This window comes from Lepisma saccharinum, chromosome 19 (genome assembly GCF_977018435.1).
Source record: "Lepisma saccharinum chromosome 19, izLepSacc3.1, whole genome shotgun sequence".
NCBI lineage: Eukaryota > Metazoa > Arthropoda > Insecta > Zygentoma > Lepismatidae > Lepisma > Lepisma saccharinum.
The window spans coordinates 62,701,090-62,724,245 of record NC_139247.1 but is presented as its reverse complement, the minus strand read 5'-3'; the positions used below and the strand labels follow the sequence as shown (position 1 = coordinate 62,724,245).

Below are 23,156 nucleotides of genomic sequence, written 5' to 3'. Positions count from 1 at the left end.
AACTATAGTCAAAACTACACTAATTACTTATTTTAAAAAACAAGAGGATAATAACAATTACACACCTGAACAAGGATGACGCCCATTGGCCAACCAGCCAGCTCTACCTTATTACACACACCCCGAAAACAAGTAAGACACAAAAACTGCTGCTCATTGAGCCCAAATTCACACTAAAATATGGTGTTTGCAGGCACATTAAGTGTGACGGAAAATATTCTGCTTGCTGATTCCATTTTCCCTGGTTAGTTACATCATCTAAACCAATGGTTACTTTCAATGTGGAATCAAATAATTACGTCGGTAATTACACAGGATGTTGCAGTAAAGCAGTGACAATATTTCGCAGCACGCAGAAGACATCAAGGTGAACAAATTTTCTTGTTATCCTGAACTATGAAACTACGCAGAACACATTTACAGTTGCCAGTAACGTTGTCTCGCCCGGAAAAAAGATTCTACCGTATTTACAAAACGACCATTTAGTAAATAATAATGTACAATAACCTAGTATATCTGCCTTCAAACGTACTGAAATGTGTTTCAATAACTAACAAGGAGAGAAAGTGAAATCTGCAAAGAAAACAATTTGAACGTCGTGTCACACTAATCATACACATGATCTGTTCCTACGCATGTGTGGGCTATATAATATGAATATGTGGGGACAAATGGAAAACAAATATTTACTCGACTTATGTGTAACAGTGGAATATGCAGTTGATTAGATTGCTTGACATGCAGAATTAATTACATTACTCGACGTATAATCTACTTAGGACAATGAGGAAGTCAAAAATCCATTGCATGTGGACACGAAAGCATAAATTTCCACAGCAAACATATTTATATTGTATGCTGAGAAATGTATTGCAGTAAGAGGAAGAAGTTTTTAAAAATAATCATTTCTTGTGGAACACTTCAAGAGTAAATAACATTTGCAAGTATTAAACTATGCCGACAATATAAATGCTACATGGGAATCCGTCACACAATAATCTATTTAAAAAAATGAGTCAACTAAGCGACGGGAATCGAATATCTCAAGATCTATTTCAATGTCTCATTTTTATTGCGGCAGACTGTACATCTTCAGAAAATGGGTACAAAGAACCGGCATTACTTTTGAATTATGTTGTGCTACAGACAGGCTCTTGTGCTATTACTAGTTTAATTCTGTCCAGTATTTTCATATCGTGATGACTTGACATTGTTCCAACACCTCCTCGTAACTAACATCTCTTTTTTACACTCCAGATCAAAAGCAATGCGTTGCTCTTCATTTATATCGGCTTCCATATTCAACTAATGGGACTTTTGCGATCCTTCTAGTCTTCTTGTTCAATCTCGTTAGCATCTCCTTTAAGCCTTTCCTCGCCGGACTTACAAGCATGCTGGAACAAATCTGAATTATTTTTAGTACTTGAGACACATTGGACTAACAACCTCCAGAGGCAAGGAATAGACCAATGGTCGCTAATCGGGACACCACCTACAGTTTAAAGTAGGATGTGAACAACTATGTACCTACAGCAGGAAACGAACCCCAAACTCATTGAACTACAAGGTGACATTAGCAATACGCCATTGTCGAGGCCCTCGCAACAAATGTGTGTGTCGACAGAGAGTGAGAGTGAGGGGAGTAAGGCAGCAGAAGCGTGGTGTTGATCAAATCACCTCCACAAATTGTCGACACCGTGAATGTTGGACTGGATTGGATTGATTTGTTGTTTTAAGTCCACTTCATGCACAGTAAGGCTAATCGGGACAGGACCTACAGTTTAAAGTGGGATCCGAACCACTATGTGCCTCAACCGGGAAACGAACCCGGGACCCCTTGATTACAAGGCGACGACGCTACCACTGCGCCATCGGGGAGACCGACACCGTGTGTGGGACCATACTTCCACACCCATGTTGCAATGTGCAGGGTATAGCTACACCTTTACATGTGTATACAATATTCTACGATAATATCTCTTAGCAAACCTTAAACTTGAGCACAACTATTTACTTAAATGTACCTGCCAGAGGGTCCCGGATTCGATACCCGGTGGAAGCACATTACGCAGTGGTTCGGATCCCACTTTGAAATGTAGGTCCGGTGCCCATTGGTCTATCATTGCATAAAAATGGACTTTAAACACAGCTGAAACAAACACAAAACTCATTGTGAGTATACCTGCATCAATTCAAACGAATCATTACTCATGATCATCTTTGCGATTAGCCAAAAGTTGTAGAAAAGTACTGTAAATAATGTAAGTAACAAGTTAGTTACTCTTACTTGTAAATGCGTTACTAGAAACTAGTTACTTGAAAACAATGAATCTGAAAAGTAACACTGCTGTGTACTGAACGGCTGGCGTCCTCTATGAAAAAGAACAGAGGAATTACGAATCAAATCTTGTGCAATATTTGCGATGACAATGCTTACCACTCATAGCCTTGCACAAATTGAATACTGCAGAACACCACTGCAGGATTTATCTACTGCAATCCCACACATGCACTTTGACAAGCATTCGCTGCCCACTTCCCCAAAAACAATATTTGTCAGCCAAAACCCACATTCCACTCGCTTAATTAATACACGAAAGAGGACGGTTCAAAAGTTACCCCCTTCGCGCCGCGAAATCCGCTATTAATGACGAGGCTGTCCCCAAACCAGGGCACACCCCCACCACCCCCTGAACCGAATCCAATGTATCACTGCACGCACTTGGAATTCTAAATCATGAGGGTCAATCTAATTTGTTGAACGCCGGAAAATAATTCAATCAATTCGGATATCAAACTCGGGGCACACTTGCGCCAGCATCGTCGGAGTTATTAACCAGCGGAGCCAAACTATTCGGAAAACAAGGGCTGGGAATGCAATAGATTCCGGCCGCAACTGTATGAAAACTTGCCACTCCGCCATGTCAGAAAATTGTTCTCTGCACATTCATGTGTATTACCAGAGCTGGAATGCTTCCATTTGGATTTGTTATCAGGCGAATGCCAACCACCACATACCATAATTTACACTGTTTGAATCTCACGTCGCTTTTGTGGCTAGGCGATGAGGAAGAGTGGTCATTAGATGAAATGGTGAAGAGACAATCACATACGAACGTCACAAACACTGCATGTGAATGTATTAGCCTGGGGTCCAGGCGCCAGACCCACGTTTGCCTGCAACAATGCTATTTTCAGTGTGAACCAAGTGCACACATGCTATCACATGGGGTGATGTGGAGGTATAGAGCTCTACATATTCTTGATCTTGGCCATAGTTGGGATGATGTGATCAGCATCACGCACGGCCGCCTTTACCCGCAGGCTTGCCCCCAGGTACCCACTTATACAAGGCTGGGTGAGCCTCGGAGCCGCGCAGAAATACGGAAATAACGGGAAAATTTCCTGGTCCAGATCACCTGCCCCGGACTTCGAACCCGGGTCTTCCGTATGGTAGCCAGATAGTCTACCAACTGAGCTGCAGCGGTACCACGTGGAGAAGACATTGACATTTGAGGGCCTCACCGATGGTAGTGGTAACGTCGTCGCTTTGTAATCAAGGGGTCCAGGGTTCGATATTATAAACTGTAGGTCCAGTCCAGCTTAGCCTGTCAGTGCATAAAGTGGACTTAACTTTTTTTAAAAACTCAAACAGTGGTTATTTGAGTGTCTTCCAACAAGGTTATCACTTACAACCTCCCATAATTTACATTCTGAATTTATTTATTTTTTACAAGCAACAGTACACATTGTATGGTCTATTTACTTTGTCATTTGTTCTGCAATTATATATCAAGCGCCTACGGCTCTCGGCTGGACCTTTCGCTGTTTAGATTGATTGATTGATTTGTTGTTTTATATTCCCTTTATGCAACGTAGGCTAATCGGGACTGGACCCGCAGTTTAAAGTGGGATCCGAACCACTGGGCAATGTGCCTCCACACGTTATAGAACCCGGGACCCCTGGATTACAAGGCGACGATGTTACCAATACAGGGAGACCCTACATCTGCTTAGATTTTTTCTGTAGCATTCACGTGAAACTTCATGCACGATGGTTGCGATGCGCTGTTGTCTACATAAGCGGAAAACTTTCGTGGCTACATAAGCCTATTAAATGACTGTGAATATCTAGACAGCGGCAAAAGAAAACCACACGACGTTCACGTGAATGCTCCAAGAGGAAATCTAAGCAGATGCAATTTTTCAGATTTTGAAACATCATAGCGGATTTCCAATGGAGAGGAAATTTTGAAAACGGCTTCGCTGGCGTTAAGATGAAAGTTCTGATTCTATGTTTTGAATTCTAGGTAAAGCATGGATGTCCTCGTCCCATCGCTTATTTTATGAGGCAGAAGGCGACGTTTCTCTTTCTACATGTACCTAGTCACACCCTCAGCGTTGTGCATGTGTACAGTCAACGGCAAAGATAATAGTAAGCAAATTGTCCACCGCTATTTTCATTACCCTTTTATTCTACATCCTGTGCTGTTTTAAGGAATGAAACTATGTTGGTTCGAAGCAGGCATTGTTCTCTGCTTATTGACGTCATTATTTCAATTAATTGTCATCACACTGTATAAGTCAGACCGAATAAAAATGGTAGTGGACAATTTGCCTACTGTTTCTTTCGCCGTTGGGTGTACAAGTATAACTTTATACAATTCGTGGAGAGAGAGTACCTTCAGAATATATATGCGTGTGCTGTTAATGGTTCTGTTAAACCAGAGTTATAACTTCTATATTAGGACGGTGTCAAACTGGGCCACACTTGAGTATCGAGCTGTGATATGGATTCTCTATCTTTAACGGATATCTGCGCAGCAATCCGTGAAGATATGCCGGCTGTGAATAGGAAGGAATGTGCGAGACCATCTAACAATCGAAACTGGAATTCAGATATGGTCGCAGTCCACTAACAGCCAAAAAAAGTAAGCTTAGCGGCAAACGCTGAGCAGCTAATGACAGAAGGTTTATTCCGAAGCAGTTCCTGCCATTTGGCAGTCTGCGACCTGTTGTTGCCAGATGCACATATGCCGACTATGTTACGTCCTCGCCTAATTTAGTAATGCGACGTTTAAAATGTAAAATTTAAAAACAATGCATTCCTCACATTATGACGTCAAATCTGTTACGACGCAATTCTGTAATATCATCGATTGGTTGTTGGCTAACCTGTCCGGTTGCTAGGAGATATTAATGTGAGCTGATTCAAATGTTTGGTTTATGTAGTGAAATTAGAGTAAAGGTTTTCTAGGTTAATATTGTTATTTCACGATTCAGTGTTTTCTCTGTAAATGTAAACTATATGGAACTAACTTCTGTGTTTTTTCTGTAAATGTAAACTATTGGAACTAACTTTCAGTTTTTCTCTGTAAATGTAAACTATATGGAACTACCTTCAGTGTTTTCTCTGTAAATGTAAACTATATGGAACTACCTTCAGTGTTTTCTCTGTAAATGTAAACTATATGGAACTAACTTCAGTGTTTACTCTGTAAATGTAAACTATTGGAACTAACTTTCAGTTTTTCTCTGTAAATGTAAACTATATGGAACTACCTTCAGTGTTATCTCTGTAAATGTAAACTATATGGAACTAACTTCGGTGTTTTCTCTGTAAATGTAAACTACATGGAACTAACGTCAGTGTTTTCTCTGTAAATGTAAACTATTAGAACTAACTTTCAGTGTTTTCTCTGTAAATGTAAACTATATGGAACTAACGTCAGTGTTTTCTCTGTAAATGCAAACTACCTAGCAACTAACATTATTGGAAGCTGTATTTAGTGTTGACTGACAAAGTAATGTGGATGCTTATGCAATTCCATCCACTGTCGTTAGGTTTATCACACATCTGAAATGGCCTTCTTGTTCTCTGCGATATGAGTGAATGTAAACTATTTCAGAGATAACTATTAGAGAGAAGAACGACTGATTTCAGGTACTGAAATTAGTCATCTAAAATCTTAAAAGCCAGCCATTATCTACACAGGGGTGGAAACTAGTTAGTCAAGAGGTCAAAATGACTGATTTTGCTGACGAAAAGGAACTCTGAAACTGACCAAATACTGACAAATTACTGATCAATTACTAACCTATTTATTTAAAACACATCAACAAATTGTCATCCTAAAAGTAAAATTGGGATTTAATTTGTTAAAATCATTATCTCACCTCCACTATCCGCACAGCCAGCCATCACATATTTTTTACTGATCATAAGACAATGTTTTGATTATTGTACAAAATTATGTTGAGGCAATAAATGTTTTTTTAAGAAACCAATAGTATATACGTGGGGAGGCTGAGAAGTATCGAGCCTTACACAGAAAAAAAATTGAGATAGGAGGCTGAAATTTGCAGGGTGTATTGGTCAATTCTATATGTAATGGCTCAAAAATAGACTTTCTGTGGTTTTAACTTCCCTTTGTTTTTCATGTCCAAAAGTAACCACTCATTTGCAGCATTAGTTGCCTCCTGAACATTCAAAATCGTTGTCCCTTTAGGAGTTTTTTTTTCCAGATGGAGCCAGATCAGGCGAATAGGGTGGATGGGTAAACACTTGAAAGCCTAAGGTCAGTGTCGCCCTTGTTTCACCTGCAATGTGTGGCGAGGAATTGTCATGCAACAGGATGACGCCTTTGAAGAGCTTTCCCCAACTTTTCTGGAGGTGCTGCCATTTTCACTTTGGACCTTAAAAAGAAAGGGAATTTTAAATCATAGAAAGTCGATTCTTGCACCACTACATATAGAACAACCTCCTAGCTCTCATCTTATTTTCTGGGTAGGCTCAATACTTATCAGCCTCACATCGTAGCAGATATTTAAATGCAAAACATATGTTGTCTCTTGTTCCTATATAGTTTTGTGCATTATTTTCTTCTTCTGCTCTCTCCCCTCCTTCTAGCATGAGCTGAACCATGTTGACTCCCACCATGTGCTCAACCTCAGGAGCCTTCTTCAATTAGCTATGTCCGAGCGATCACCCTATTCTCCTTCTCTTCTTGTCTCAAAAGGAGAAATGGTACAAAAAAACATCACTGAGAAGTTGTAAAAGAGTAACCATTTTTTAAAAATCACAAATTTCAATTGCGCAAAACAAAAATACTGCCTTTACTGACAATTTTTTTAAAAAAATACTGACAAATTCTTGACTTTGATGAAAAAATTGTTCACTGATTTTACTGACCATGTTCCACCCCTGTCTACATTCGTCTCTAGAAGAAAGGGCAGTATGGTCTAAAAATAGAAATACATCAGCGATAAGGGAGCCGGAAAGAAATGGACGGATCCACTCATTAAGTTTTCTCGCGAGTGTTTCATCAACAACCTGCCTAAGTGCACCATCCCCATTCCTAGAAAATATCTCATGCCCCAAGAGATGCAATCGGCAGTGGCAGGAAGTAAAAGATGTCTTATGTCTTCAAGCTTTCATTTTCCTCTCATAGCTGCTTCATTTCTTTATTCAATAACAAACATTAAGAGAAATCTTGTTTCCAAAATTGGAAACCCGATCCTACGAATCTCTCCCCAGTCTGGAAAAAGAACGGTCGGAAATAAAGACGAAACACATCCGAGGCCAGCCTGTTCGTCCATCCTTCGGACCAACACGCGATAAAGCTTTGGCATCTGCAGAGAGAGAGAGAGAGAGAAATGGACGGAGAATCCCGAGAACAGGAGAAAGGGGGCAATGGAAAGCAGTAACTTGTTCTCAACGACCAAATTCTGGAGTTCGATTTCCGCCATCGCAATCCACTTTCCCTCTTGAGCGAAATCGAAAATGAAACGGGAGCTAAGGACACTCAAAATGTTCCTACCTATCGTTCGGGCACATTTATCACCGGGCGCCCCCCTTTGTTCGGCGAGACCCCCAAATCAAAGATGCACTCCACACATTCCACCAGGAGGGAGGAAGAAGCGGGGAGGGGAGGTTTGCAGACCAGAAAGCATCCCCCGGACATTGATATGGACATTCTTCATGTAACATGTAGAAAACGTAACGGGGTAAGTTACTGGAAGATAAATCAAGTGCGCTAAGAGCAAAAGGAGGAAAGGCATCCTCCAAGGAAGCTTATCTGGAGCTAATACTGGATGTCTCTACACTCTGTCCCAGGAGTCTATGGAGCAACGCCGCTCATAGGAGAAAGCAGGTGGGCGGAGCAAAGCAGTACGCGCTGCTGCAAACGGATTTCTTCTTAGTGTACTGGCACATCAGCACATACACCAAGAGAACTAAATGCATCATACCGATTGATGCACCAGAACGCGTCGATTGATGCACTAAAGTGTGTTTTATGGCATCTGCAAAGAATCAGATTCACGTCTAATGCATTTGGGTGCTTTTGTATGTCGTAAAAGAAACACGAAAGTGCATCACCTGATGCAAGCGAGGATTTCTTTCAGTCGAGATGCATTACAATGTATAATTTGATGAGTTTTGATGCACCTTCCTGCACCTATTTCAACGATGCACTTAAACGTTTCGTCCGAGATACAGATTTTATTTAGCTCAGATGAAGCGTCTAAGTGGATCATCGAGAAAGATGCAGGAAGGTTGCACCAAAACGCATGAAGGTGCATCAAATGATGCATTATATTGCATCTCGATTGCAATAAATCCTCACTTGCATCACATGATGCACTTTGGTGTTTCTTTCACGACATACAAAATGCACCCAAATGCATCAAATGTGAATCCGATTCTTCGAAGACGCCATAAAACACACTTTGGTGCATGAATCGACGCGTTTTGGTGCATCAATCGGTATGATGCATTTAGTTCTCTGTGTGTAGACTATTCTGGCCGTCATGAAATACGGGCAAAACACCCTTAACTAATACAAACATTGAGGACAAGTCTCTACAGAGAAGATAAAATATGTATCTTAAAAACTTTCTGAATTCATTAATTACTCAAAAGCAACTGAAACTATCGTATCAATCCCCTCAAAATAGAGAATTGTATCAAGCCAGAATTAATAAACTCAATCACCAGCCGTTGCGCTCTCAGACATTCAAGGAATGCCATGTCAGTAGTTAACAAACCTTCCTGGGTTATTGGCAATCAAGGTGCTGATCAACGAGGATTGCAGGGCAATGACCAGGGAGAGATAGGAAATAATAAGAGAGAGAGAGAGAGAGCAACGGGTGTGAGTGGTCTTAGAACCAGAAGCAACAGGAGAGATTGAGCGATCCAGTACAGGCTTACTCTAAGAGCTATTCTACAAGGATCTTCAGCATCGGTGATGGACAGGTATTATCATTTTTCAACCATGTTTGATCCAGACTTGAAGGTGTAGAATCCAAATGATTGTTTTTTACCATTTCCAAGTGTGTATAGTTAACCTCTCGTACATTACCATTAAGCTATCTGCAAGGACCGAGTGCTCACGTTACAGAGGATGAATGATACCTCGAGTTACATCGCCCACCAGAACGGTTAAGGTTCCTGGTTCGATCCCACGTTCCTAGCAGAACGTTACGCTATACTTTTTGAAGCTTTCCTGGTGGGGAATGATGAAGAGCTTTTCCCGGGATATCAACCACGTGATTTCTAGATAGGCTTCAGAGCTGAAGATGAGAGTGGTGTTAGCTCTCGAAAGCTCGGAAGCCTATCCATAAATCACCTGGTTAATATCCAGAGATAGTATCTCTGCTGACTAAAATATCCTACCTAGGTTAGAAATTGAGGCTGTAGAATAGTACTAAACACACTGAAGGACAAACACAGGATAACACAACACACAAAGGACATTTGACATTTGTACTTGGTGCAGAGTCTGAAGAAGACCTTGCTAGAAGGTTGAAACGTTACGTTTAGTTTATGTTTTATAATAAAATTAATTTCTGCCTTGGTCAGTATATTGAGTTTTTCATATCATGGAAACAAGGCTTAATGGTGTTATACAGTATCCGGCAAAACAAACAGTTCCAAAAGCCACGGACAGAGTGCGCGCAGGTGCAAAGTGGTTTCAGCCAGCAGCGGTGCCTGCGTGTCCAGTTGGGTGTGGACTAGCGTTGTGTGCAGTTCTCGCGAGGAGAATGGGACTCACAACAGAGGAAAAGGTGTTTATTGTCGAGCCCTACTTCCGCTCATACCGTGTTGGGCGTCAGAATGGACCGAGCGTGAAGGTTGTGCAAACTCGGTTCGTGGAACGATTCAACAAGGCGGCTCCAAGCAACACAATATTCTTGTCCGTCATCGAGAAGTTCCGTCGTACTGGATCAGTGTTGGGTCAACGGAAAGGGACGACTGGGCGCCGAAGGACAGTAACCACAAACGACAATCATGGACGTGTTCTGGATCAAGTGGTACGGTCGCCAAAGCGTAGCCTACGTCGAACGGCAATGAAACTTGGATTAAGTGACCGGTCTGTACGGCGAATGTTGAAGGCCATTGGTGGGTTTGCATACCGTATTCAAGTGGGGCAGCGTCTCAATGCAAGAGATGAGCGGGCCCGGTTACTGTACTGCTCCACAGTGTTAGCCATGGCATATGAAGATGCATATTTCATGAGGAACATATGGTTTAGTGATGAAAGCCATGTGCACCTTGATGGGTACATCAACCGACAAACAACTCGTTTTCTCGGGTTTGAACGCCCAGATGTAATCATTGAGAAATCATTGCGTGCGCGGGTTACGATTTGGTGTGCAGTGTCGGGACATGGAATATTGGGCCCGAATTTCGTGGAGGATGAACACGGGAATCCACAAACTGTGAAGCAGGGACGATACAGACACTTGATTATTGAGCCATTCTTGCGTGATTTGCGCGCTTTTAACCGTGCAAGAAATCTGCCGTTACAACAACAATGGATGCAACAAGACGGAGCTACTGCGCACACTGCGGGGGCCTCAATTGTCCTTCTGCGACAAGAGTTTGGGAATCGCCTCATTTCCCATGGAACGGACTTCCCCTATCCTTCCCACTCCCCTTATCTCACGGCTCCCAATGCCTACATGTGGGGTATGCTGAAAGAGGACGTTTTCCGATCACATGACCAGAGTTGCGAGAGAAGATTCGGTCATTGTTTGTGTCGTTGCAGCAATCCATGTTCACTAACATGTTCTACAGGCACGCTATGAGGAATGGATGCTCCGTGGCGGGGGACATTTCAAACACATTATGTACAGACGTAAATCTCTCTAACTCTCATTGCATTTCATTTCACATCATTTTTTTATGTCTCATTATGTTGTACAATAAACCATTGTCAATGATGTGATTTCAGTACTGTTTGTTTTGCCGCATACTGTAAAAGGATTATCCTGGCGCCAGAGCCTCGTTCGCCTGCACGTGTACTACGTGGACGTGAGGTGGACTTTTGGGTACTTTGAAAAGGTAGCTCCCTAGACCCCAGAAACGGCTGCTAGCTGCAGCCGCATTTTCCCCTCCATGCACTCACGCGTTCATTGGTTGAGCCCTATCGAGTCACTACTTGCGCAGAGAACTTGCTTTCGTTCGCTTGCTCCAGAGATTCCGGGGACAAAGTGTACCTTCGATCATGCACAAAATCGTCATTGCTATTGCAACTTCTTGAATACGGAAGCGACACGCAAAATATCTACTATATACGAGGTATGTCTGGAACGTCTCCATTTCAAAACTCGTATTATATATGTAGCGAATATAAACCTCACTTAATATTTATTATGTTTACATATTTTGTGTCGTTAATCTGCCACTTTTATGTCATCACAGTGATGATAATTGAGGAGTAGATAACTTTTGGTGAACTGCCTGTATTTGTGAAGGAGCTCTCTGTATGCAGGTGTGGACTGTGGAGAGAGTAGAGGTACTGTAAGAGGGGCAGAAAGAGAGAGGTGAGTGCTGCAAGAGGCTTCGTCGGTCGCGTTCAGGCAGTGGAGAAACCTTCTGAAACTTTGATCTTGCCCTGGGTGGAGGCGGGAGAGGCAAATCTTGCACGTTGGCCGCATCAATCTCAACTTAGTACAGAGAAAAGAGTTTATTTCGAATAACCAAAGATTTGTTTAAATGGAGGACTAACAAATGAATGTTCACCAAAACATAATTATTTTAGTACTATTCACCATTTCTTTAGAGTTATCAAAATGATTAAAATTACCGAATTTAGTAAAAGGTACCAAATATTTCGTGTATGGCTACCAATAACCAAACGTGTATTGTAGAGTAACAAATCAGTCTTGGCCAAAACTTACCAAACTTTAAGTAATTAATTTGAAACAATTCTTGCTGGCCAACAACCAACATTATGAAGATATAAGGAAACTCATCTCGGCCGGTTGCTATTCTCAGTTTCCGAGCGAGCGAATCAGAGAGAGATATCTCAACTTTCCTTTTTAACTAATTTGCAAGAAAGCAATCGCTCATGAGCGACGGGAAGGGGAAATATTCGCAAGACGCAAACTTCTCCCTTCCGAGTGCCACGCAACAGTGGATCCCAAACTTAAATGCTCGTGGCTGATTTCCTCCTAGTCTCCCATTCCGATGATTCCAATCCAAGCGGCGTTCCACTTGTAAGGATTCCTCAATCAGGGAGGAATCCATTCTCGCAGGAGGACCCGGTATTAGGTCTGAAGACAGAGAAACCTGGAGAAGAATGGGCGAAAAGGTAAAAGAGAATGGAAGTTTTAAAAAAGCATCGCGATCCTTAAGCCCGCAGCCTCCGAAGATATGCATGAGACCATTATACACACAATGTTAAGGCATCCATAGCTGCGAAAAACATTATATATGTATGCAAGATGGCGAAGTAGTTACGGGGACCCTAAAGGGATGCTGCTGCACCTGAGACCGTGCCTCCCCTACTGTTGAACTGATCTCAATATGGTTTCTTGTAGGGATTCTCTCTATATTTGATACGAGTGGCAGCGCTTCCTGCTTCAAAATTTACCCAAAGAGCTTTCTTGTAGTTATTGAAATATTCATGAGCTTTATCACCGCGCACAATAAACTGAAAACCACGCCTCTCAAACAGCGAGGGGAGAATGCGACGGATCCTTGCTTTAAATGTGAAAGGATATTGTGACGAAGTGTGCCAAAATCTTGAGTAAGATCTGTTCCCACGCAAGTGTTTCAAAGGATTACTTTTGGAAATTGAATCATAGCAGAGCGGAAGGGAAATATTCATGCAAGAATATAAAGTTTGCTTTAAGATCACAGATGGGCTTATCTGGCAAGTGTGTCTACTGTTTAAAGCCGGAACTGAACAACTGAATTGCACTCAACGAGTTTCGATCCTGAGGCTCCTTGATTACAAATGAAAAGCAACACATCCACGAGTCTAACAAGGAAAATTAGAAACTTCAAGAGGTGTGAATGGGGTGATTAGTAACTTCGTATATAATTTACAAATGGGTACCAGCTCTACATTGCGTATATTTTACACTATTCTGCAACAATATATGCTCAATAAATATCAGCTATGAAAAAGCCACATGCAAAATTAAGATAAAGAACCTTAGAAACCTTTGAGCAACTACACTCTGTCCCGGGAATCTATGGAACAAGGACAAAAACAAGTCCTTTCCGGAGATTCGAGAAGGCTCGATTTATGAACGCTTGAGGGGAAGTGAGGGGAGAAAACACCGCTACAGCTACTACCCGTTTACAGCAGCGCGCACTGCTTTGCTCAGCTCCAACTCGCTTTCTCCGATTCTCCACCGTCATGCGAGGCCTTGCTCCACAGATTACGACGACAAGAGTGTAGCGACTTCTCTTCATGTAGACGCACTAAGCCAGTCAGTGCAATGGTAACAGTGTTTGGGCCTGGGTTGAAATATAAAAACCGAACAGAGCTAGCGAATAAATGACGTTGGCTGAAAGCCGTGCGGTACTCACAAAATCATTAAAGGTCTAGATGAGAGGACCGAGGTTAACAGCAGAAGCTCGCAAACAACACAATACCCAACCATGGACCGAGAGGAGAAAACAAAGCTCACCGAAAGGGCAGAAACTCTCGAAACGGACTGAAAACAAGATTCCGAACACGAGTCACGAGGGGGTTGAAATCCCGAACATAAAATTCTCCAGCATTTAATTTCGAATGGATTCTCAAACATTCACCTCCTCGAAAACAATACGACGGATTCTCACAATCCATTCCAGCGCGTCCTTTTCCGCCCATTGTCTGAACGCAGCCCGAACAATGGGGAACCCCCGCGAGATATTTCTTGGCTGGCACAAGAAACATAGCACAGAGGTTATTTAGCGCATCGAGACCTGCGGGGAATCGTGCTCCGAGTCTAATCCACGACCGTTACATTAATCTTCGCCTCCCAGCAGGATGCTGGAGCACATCGAGGGGCCTCGTCTGACCATACGCCTTATGACATGTCTGCACAGTGTTGCCCGCGGAACGCCTCAAAACTTATTTATTTCCCTGCGCCAAGATAATGTTTGTTCATAAATATCGAGCAGCATCTCTTCTTCCCCAGAGATTCAAGGCGCTACGGCTGAATTTCTGTAGCCCTTGCAGAATAAAACGTTCTTGAGACTTCTACTACAATCATGAGCCGACCTCCGTGGCGGAGTGGTTAGCACTGCCGCTACGACGGCGGGGATCCTTGGTTCGATTCTCGGCATGGCATAAGTCTCTCTGTGTTTCCCTGTGGTAACATCGTAATCAAGAGGTCCTGAGTTCGATACCCGGTGGAGGCACATTGCACAGTAGTTAAAAACTGTAGGCCGAGTCCAGAGTGTCCCTTCATCAATTTCATCATCGTCGCAACTAGACAAAAGTGGAATAAAAGCTGAGTCCGATCGATTATATTAATTGAATTGTGTTATATTTCGATTTATATCGCTTTTGCCTAATCGCGATGATGAGGATGAAAGATGAAATTGATGAAAGTACAATCACCTCCACCTTGACAAAACATTATGCGAGCCCCAGACAGCTGGGCCTCGTTAGTATGCAAGTCGTACGTGGAGAAGAGGTTTGCATTTGGGTGCAATCAATAATGTATTTTTATTTTACGTCGTTTCTATGCTTCTCTAAGCTAATCGCGGTGATTAGAATGAGTCAGCATAAGAACAAACTGATGAACACATTCATAAAGGAAGACCTACGACAGGATTCGAACCGTGCTGAAGTTGAATAAGAATAATTATTATGTACGTGTATTAATGTTGACAAGCTTTGCGCATGGGTGTTCTTTGTGAGTGCTCCTTCATCAATTTCATCAAATCATCACTCATCCTCATCTTCGCGATTTGCAAGCGACGTTAAATAACAAAATATAAAGTGCATGATACTCGTAATGGGACACTGTTTTACTCGAAACGACCATGGCACAACTGTCGATTGTTTTCATTTTGTGTGTGTGTTCTTTTCTACAACGAAATGAAAGATGATTCCCATGATATGTTGGTCGTGACATTACTACTGGCAATGGGCCTCTCCGCTGTCGCCTTGTAATCAAGAGTTCCCTGGTTCGATACCCGATAGAAGGTCAGTGCAGAGTGAACTTACTTTAAGTTGTAGGTCCGGTCCCGATTAGCCAATCTGGGCATAAAGTAGGCTTAAAACAAACATTGTTTCTTGTTTTTCTGTTGCCTACACTGAGCCCACGTGATGGTAAACATCTACACTTTACTTAATCATGTACATATCACCATACTTGAGCACCCTGTCTTTTCAGCTCCCTCCATCTTTACAGTACAAGTGAATTAACACCTTATTTCAGCCATTGCTGTTCTGCACCGGTCGTTATTTGACCAAAATATAAACTAATACACCCTGCAATTCTATTATCAGCATTTTCTTTCATTGAGGAAGGTATAAAAGCAAGAAACATGAGGCGTTCGGGTAATATCGAAAGTGCACCTCCTCCCAAATACCTCTATTCCATAATACGCTTTGCTCTTTCATCATAATGCATCAACAAATAGCATTTCTGCCTCTGCAATTGTGCACTGCAGACAACGGATGCGCGTCCTAATGGATCGCATTATGGCGTTCGCAGTTCAGACACCATATGTTCAGACTGTTAATGCCTGCATGCGATTCGAATAAGGAATATACTCGTCACGTCCAATCACACGAGAAGCTCAATCTGCCAGATGTTAAGATTCAGTCTGGCCTATTTGGTCTCTGATAGCACACGATGCATCGGTGTGCATATGTGGTGCATTGATGCTGAACGCATGCATTGAAACTCGCAGTGGTAATGACCTATCTGCTGGTATACTCTGTCCCGGGAATCTCTGGAGCGAGCGAACGAAAGGTGGTGTTTGCGCAAGTAGTGACAAGAGACGTTTCAACCAATGAACACCTGCAAATGGGAACGGGACTGCGTGGAGGGGGAGCAATCAATTGCAGTTACCAGTCTTTACAACAGTGTGTACTGCTTCTCTCCGTCCAATCGCCCCCCTCTACTGTAATGCGTGGCCTTGCTCCGGAGATTCCCGGGAAAGTATATTGGCAAAAGCTTCCCAACAGCGTATAGACGACGGTCAGTAGCTCATCATCAACTGTTGAAAGAATCAACAACAAAAATGAACATTGCAGTTTGAAAATTACTGTAAACCTACTACCTAGACATGGGGTAGGTTTCTTTATCACCTATCAACTCACCAACGAAGGTCACCACCCATGGCATATATTCTCCAAACATAATTTATCCTAATCATTTAGATTAACCTGCAAAGGTAGGAAAGCGAAGCTAAATAACCAAGATCAGTTTTAAAAATTAGGTTTGAACTCGATTAACGTTCTAAGTCTTTGCTTTTGGTGCGAGCAGATCCGGGTTCGATTCACGAGGGGAAGCTACTTGAAAATATAGCTGCGGACTCCGGTCTCGGAAGTCAAAAACAGCGGCGATGGGGCACGATGCTCACACGAATACTCTAAACAAGAGTACCACCAACAGTCCTAGGTTGGAGTCCTGTCATCTAATCATCAATCAAGCTCATCGTCCCGACCAGGTTAAAGATGCATAAGAGTGACGTAAAATAATACAAAGTGCAATAGACGATACCTTTTCACGAAATTTAACTGAAGCTTCAACAAGCTCAACTGTGGATGATTAAATAATTTCACAGTTCTGAAACTTTTCAAGCGCTGCCAACACTGTTATTATGGTGGTTTAAGCATTGAAACCAGGGGGTGAGGCGTCATTTTTCTCGTGGTGGCTTCAGTAGTATAAGCATGAATAACACAATAAAATATCAAAACACTGTTACAACCATGAACGAAGGCAGTATACGACCCAGCAATTCGAAGCGAGCTCGGGACGGTATCCATAAAGCGGGACATTAAATGAGACGAATTCGACCAACTTTGAACTAATTTTCAATGTTAACAGTTGACTGCTTCGTGATTGGCAAGACGTTGAATGCAAAGAGTCAAAGCGCACGCATAAGAAACGGGAGTCGTAAAAAGCTTTCCCCTGCCGTGCTGGCGGAGTTGTTACGATGGAAACATTAAGACGAATGGTTCAACCGCGGCATGCAGATGAAATTGAAGTCAGCGAACAACAACAGATGATTACTAATCTCCATGTTTCTCTGAACCGGTGCGTTCAACATGCTGGATCAAATCCTCCATGATTAAGACATACAGCGGTCCTTGCGAATATAAATCGCTGGAATATTGAAGATTCAATTATGGATTCAATTATGGAAATTCTTAAAACACCGCACCAATCTCGATTTGATCCTTTCTAGAGATACCGAAATGTCAACATCACTTTCACGTAGTACACCGTGTACTGAATTTTGCAAACTAACTGGGTTCTGGCGTGTGGACCATGGTTACTATAATCCTCTGTGGGAATTGTGTGGTGTGAATATCCCTTAATATATTTCATCTTATTACCATGTAATCCAATGCCAAAAGTTTTAAGAATCAACCGACGTAATCTTCAAGGAACGGATATCAGACAGCCACAAATATAACTTTTGAAATATTTTTATTTTAGGTCGCTTTTTCGTTTCTTTAGGGTTTTCGTGATAATAAAGAATGACTATTATGATTAAACATAATGACAATGTACTAAAAGATACGCCCATATCTACGCCCCGGATAGGAACCTGGAATTTTGATGGTGAAATAGTGTGTCGATCACTCAACGCGTTCAGTAAGCAATAAAAAAAGCTAATAACCAGCTCGAAGGAATTTTAAAATAAAATTATATTAAATACAGTTTTAATATCAAACCATCCATACAAAATGGACGAAATGAATTACACAAATGTTAGAGGTTTTATAGAACATACTAAAATTATCAAGAAGATGACTGTATCGGAACATCCCCACCTTAATTCGAAACGTCGTCACTGATATTTAGGCAACCCACCATACAGCTGGACATATTTGGCTGCATAGCGATCAGGATTTCCAACACCAAATCTACTACATGCTACGTGAACAAGAATCGCCAACCGAGCAAGACAGACTTCAATAAGCCTCACTGGTTCGTCGTAATACGAATTCCTTCAACTGCGTCAAAGATTTTCCACACAGTTAATTAATAAACTCTGTTCACAACCAGCTTGTCAAAACTAATTTTACACTTCCGAAGTTTTCTTTTCTCTAAAAATCGGGTACTTCTTCTAAACATCAATTTACCACAGAAAGTATCTGTGGTTCTTGTCTTGCGTTTGGGGTCTCCCTGGTGGCGTAGTGGTAACGTCGTCGCCTTGCAATCAAAGGGCCCGGGTTCGATACCCGATGGAGGGCCATAGTGCTTCATATCCAACTTTAAACTGTAGGTCTGGTCTCGATTAGCCTATCTGTGCATAAAGTGGATTTAAAGCAACAATTCAACCATCTTGCGTTCGTTGCATCTTCGACATAAATACAACCGGCATAGATACAAAAGACGTCACTGGGCGCATTCAAAAATCGCAACAAGATCTCTGCAAGGCAAAATTTACACGAATAACACGTTTATCTGTAGTAAAAACGTACACAACAGCAATACAATGAAGAGAAAACGCTTTGAGAAATCTGAAATATGTAACAATTTCCGTCTTAAGCTTTCTGAAAATCCCATCGGTGCAAGAATGCGGCCTGTTTTCCAAGAAAATGTAGCCGCCAGTACTTGAGGCGGCCTTCTAAAAGACACAGCCCCGCTTCAATGGGCCGCGCTCTCAGAAAAATGCTCTCTCTCCCCGCGGCTAGGAAGCAGTAACGGTATGGACCCGGGATCTTAAACGTCCGCCCGAGGGCCGGGAGATGCGTTGAAAGGAAATGTCAGTCAAGTTCCCGGAGCTTGATCAATTCACCATTGACGACGCCACTCTTCTGAAAAGTTGAGGAAAAGAAATCACAAGACGAAATTCCGGCGTCCGAACTGCCTCAGGAAGACCGAGAAAGGACGGGAGTGAATGGATAAAATATTGGCTGTCCGAAGTGGGCTCGACTCAGAGATTCGTTGAAACTTATGAAAGAGTGGAGAATTGCAGCCGACGTTTCATGTTCGCACAGCGGTAGACATTTCCAAAACTAACTGTAATAGTGCTAGTAGACCAATTCCATCCAATTTACATGTCAACTATACAAACTACTTTCACTTCAGTTTTCTGAACAATTAGGGAAATGTAATTCAAAATTTCAAGGAAGGGTGAAATGAAATCCTTAATTTGTTTGTGTTTCTTATCTAGTGGATTTCTGATTGTAGGGTAGCACAAGTTTGCTGCAAATTAGCACAGACCGATTCCTGATCAACATTTAGTTTCAACTTTGAGTTAGTGCCTGTGTACCTTGAGAAGAATAAGTCTTTAGTGTCCAAATGCAGTCACTTATGAGCCACTACGAAGGCCGTTCCACCCATCTGCCTGCGAACTGAGGCCATTGTCGAACTTTCTCCTCCATTCGTCCACTTGCTGGTGTGGTAAGCGTGCACAGAGATAGTGAATTTTCATCTGCGATAAATTTATGTAAGTCCTACGCTGACAGAGGGCAAGAAACCACTCCTCTGCACTGATGCAAGTGTGTGTAAGAGGCAGCGTCATTAAAATTTAAAAAATGGCGTTTTGAAGCTCTCGATTAGTATTGCAGCCTTGAGGTCGTTTTGTAAATAACAGTTTATACCTCATGTAAATTTGAGCTGTATCCAGTCTGCCCCACAACTTTAATTGGACATTTGTGGTTCTCATTTGACACTTGCAATACATCCATTTTTTTTGCTACTGTTGTAATTTAATCAATTTCTAAAATTTGGTTAAATTTACTTCGCTTTTCTACCGCTGATGGCTAATCTTGAATATGAGGATGAGTGATGACATTGACGAACCAAGTTTGAGGGTTTAATTTAAGTCCACTATTACTACAACATTTTGCTCTGCATTATCTTTGGGCACAACACTGTTCCAGTTTTGTCATCGAGCTCAATATTAAATATTATGGAAGAGTACAACATTATCATGTTGATCTTTGGATTCGTTGCTTCGCTTGTTCACGTTGAACACATATCACTTGTACTCAGTCCCGGTAATCTCTGGAACAAGCGAACGAAAACAAGTCTCTGCTCAAGTAATGACTCGAGATGGCTTGACGATCAATAAACACGTGAGAGGAAAAGGGATTGCGTATAGGGGGAAAAGCGGCTACATATACCAGCGCTTTGCAGCAGCGTTAACTGCTTCGCTCCGCCCACTCGCTTTGTCCCCTTCTTTACCGTTGTCCGCGGCTTTGCTCCAGAGATTCCCGGGATACAGTTTAGGCAGACATGGATAGTGAGGATGTTCATGTCTGCGATTTATTGGAGCATGCATGCATTATGTAAGCACATACGGCAAGTATATACATGCACGTTTGTTAGTTTCCATCATCTTTTATGTACCGGGTGTCCCAGAGGTCTTTCCCTGATTACAAACTTTATTCATATCCGCTATATGCAAGGTAGAGATGTGAAAGTGGTGCCAAAATGTTGGAAAACTAACCAAGTTTTTTTGTTGCAGGTTTGAGTAACGTGGCTGTAGTGTAGCAGTGTCAGTGCCCAGAAAACCACAAATGTTCACAAATCAGGAAAAAGCTCAGCATGTCCTCTGGTATCACGAGACCCGGTCACCAATAACAGTGCAGAGGAACTTTCAAATGTACAGAATTCTTTCGTCTAGAATATCTGTCATCAATAAGTTGGTATTTAAAAAATGGAATTTATCTTCATTCCCAAATCCTGTCAAGTCCAAGAAACATTGTATGGAAAGATGCCACCCGATGTCAAGAGCATTAATTCCGGATTCCTTGGCACTGACACTGCTACACTACAGCAACATTACTGAAGCCTGCAACAAATAAACTTGATTAGTTTTCCAACATTTTGGCAACACTTTCACATCTCTACATTGCATGTAGCGGATATGAATAACGTTTGTAATCAGGGAAAGACTTCTGGGACACCCGGTACAGAAAAGTTCAAAGAAAAATATATAGATTCAAAGTTGGAAGAAGTATCAGTGCTTCCTTTTTTATTAGAGTTTGAACGCAGGAACTACTTTTTATGAAGTAGCCACAACCAACGCATTATGGTAACTCTTCCGCAAAATTAGAAGTTTCTTCACTACTTCAAATACACTTTTAAGAGGAAGAAGTGGTGTGTGAAAATACAAGAAAAATTTTCCCTCCAATGTGGGAATTCTGAATGTGAATGCCAAAACAAATAAGTACGAAAAAGGAAAATTACAGTTATTAAAACATACCCGAGAGAGAAATACAAGTGTGTGTCATTTGATATGTATCTTTCTTAATGAAGCGAAGCATCGCACTCCCAATTACTGATATTAATTTCTGCCTTTGACACGACTCAGGGTTGTCTATCAGAGCAATATTGGTCAAACATGGAACAGCTTAAATACACACCACTATATAAACTTCAGTTCCATTAATTAGTCCAAAAAAATGTATGCATGGCTCAAATAACTCGAGAATTTCAACTAGTTTTAAGTTTAACTGAGAAAGATGTATTACAGTTGAAATCAAATATGTTCACAGTCTATATGCGGAACTTGACGACACTACCTAAGCACTGAAACTACAAAGAATAATTTCCTTACTTTTCATGTCTTCTGACAATGTAATGTGTGGTTTAGGCAATTAAAATAGTACAAAAAAGAAGTACAAAAGTAAAGAGACCGCCTGTCTTCGTTTAATCTGGACACCGCCCCACGAACCATGCTACTCTGAGTATACACGGCATTAGCCTAGTACAAACAGGGGAAAACGTTGTTGGGGGAAAAAAAAGCTTAAATTTCTCCAACTTACACTCTATCTTACTGCCAACTGCATAAATCATTTCTGGGGGTATCTTAATGATTACATTGTAACTACAATTTCCTATGGAAGGAAGCTGTACCATCAATGCGCACTTTTACTCCAAATATACACTTACAAACATGGATGAAAAGTTTGGAAGGATGACATTTGAACATATTATTCTTATTTTTTTATATTTTGTATTGAAAATCCATTGTTCAACAGATTCTGTGGTCGAATCCCTTCTGAGATATGAATAGAAAAGGCATTCGTCCCTTAACACTAAAAGATGAACAATAAATAGATTGTACAGATAAACTTCACATACGCGTATTTCTTAAGACTCAGCTGGACATTGACCGACGTCAGAGAAGCTGTTGTCGAAATATCCTCTCCTTTCGGAAAAACGCCATCACGTTTCATATGCAGAAAAATATATATATGCTTTGAATTACGCGTAGAAAATTCCTGAGAATCTTCATGTAGTTTGCCTCCGATGTTGTCTAAATATTAAAATAGTTTCGTGTCTACGTAAACCTAATAAACTATAGGTGAGAGGAGACTGTTACACAATTCTAAACTGTATCATGTTACATATCATATTACTAGCACTAGTACACAGGAAAACAGGCTAGCCATAAACACAACTGCACGGTAGCTTTACTGAATTTGATCATTTTGTCTAAATTATTTGGTTTGATCAAAATTACTAGAAAAAAATGTGCACTCTGTCCAGGGAATCTCTGGAGCAAGCGAACGAAAACAAGTCTCTGCGCAAGTAGTAACGCGAAATAGCTCTACCAATGAACACGTGAGGGAATGTGAGTGCATAGATGGGAAAACGCGACTACAGCTACCAGCCGTTTGCAGCAGCGTGCACGACTTTGTTCCGTCCACTCGCTTTCTCCCCTTCTCTACTACTATGGCGGGCTTGCTCCTCATATCCGAGAGAAAAGAGTACATTAG

At 41.6% G+C, this 23,156-nt stretch overlaps 1 protein-coding gene across 1 annotated transcript in view; it reads right to left on the bottom strand.

Annotated features, from left to right (window-relative positions):
* Positions 1 to 23,156, bottom strand: part of Fur2 (furin-like protease 2) — a 1,025,686-nt gene that overhangs the window by 395,353 nt on the left and 607,177 nt on the right. The gene's annotated exons all lie outside the window — the stretch shown is intronic.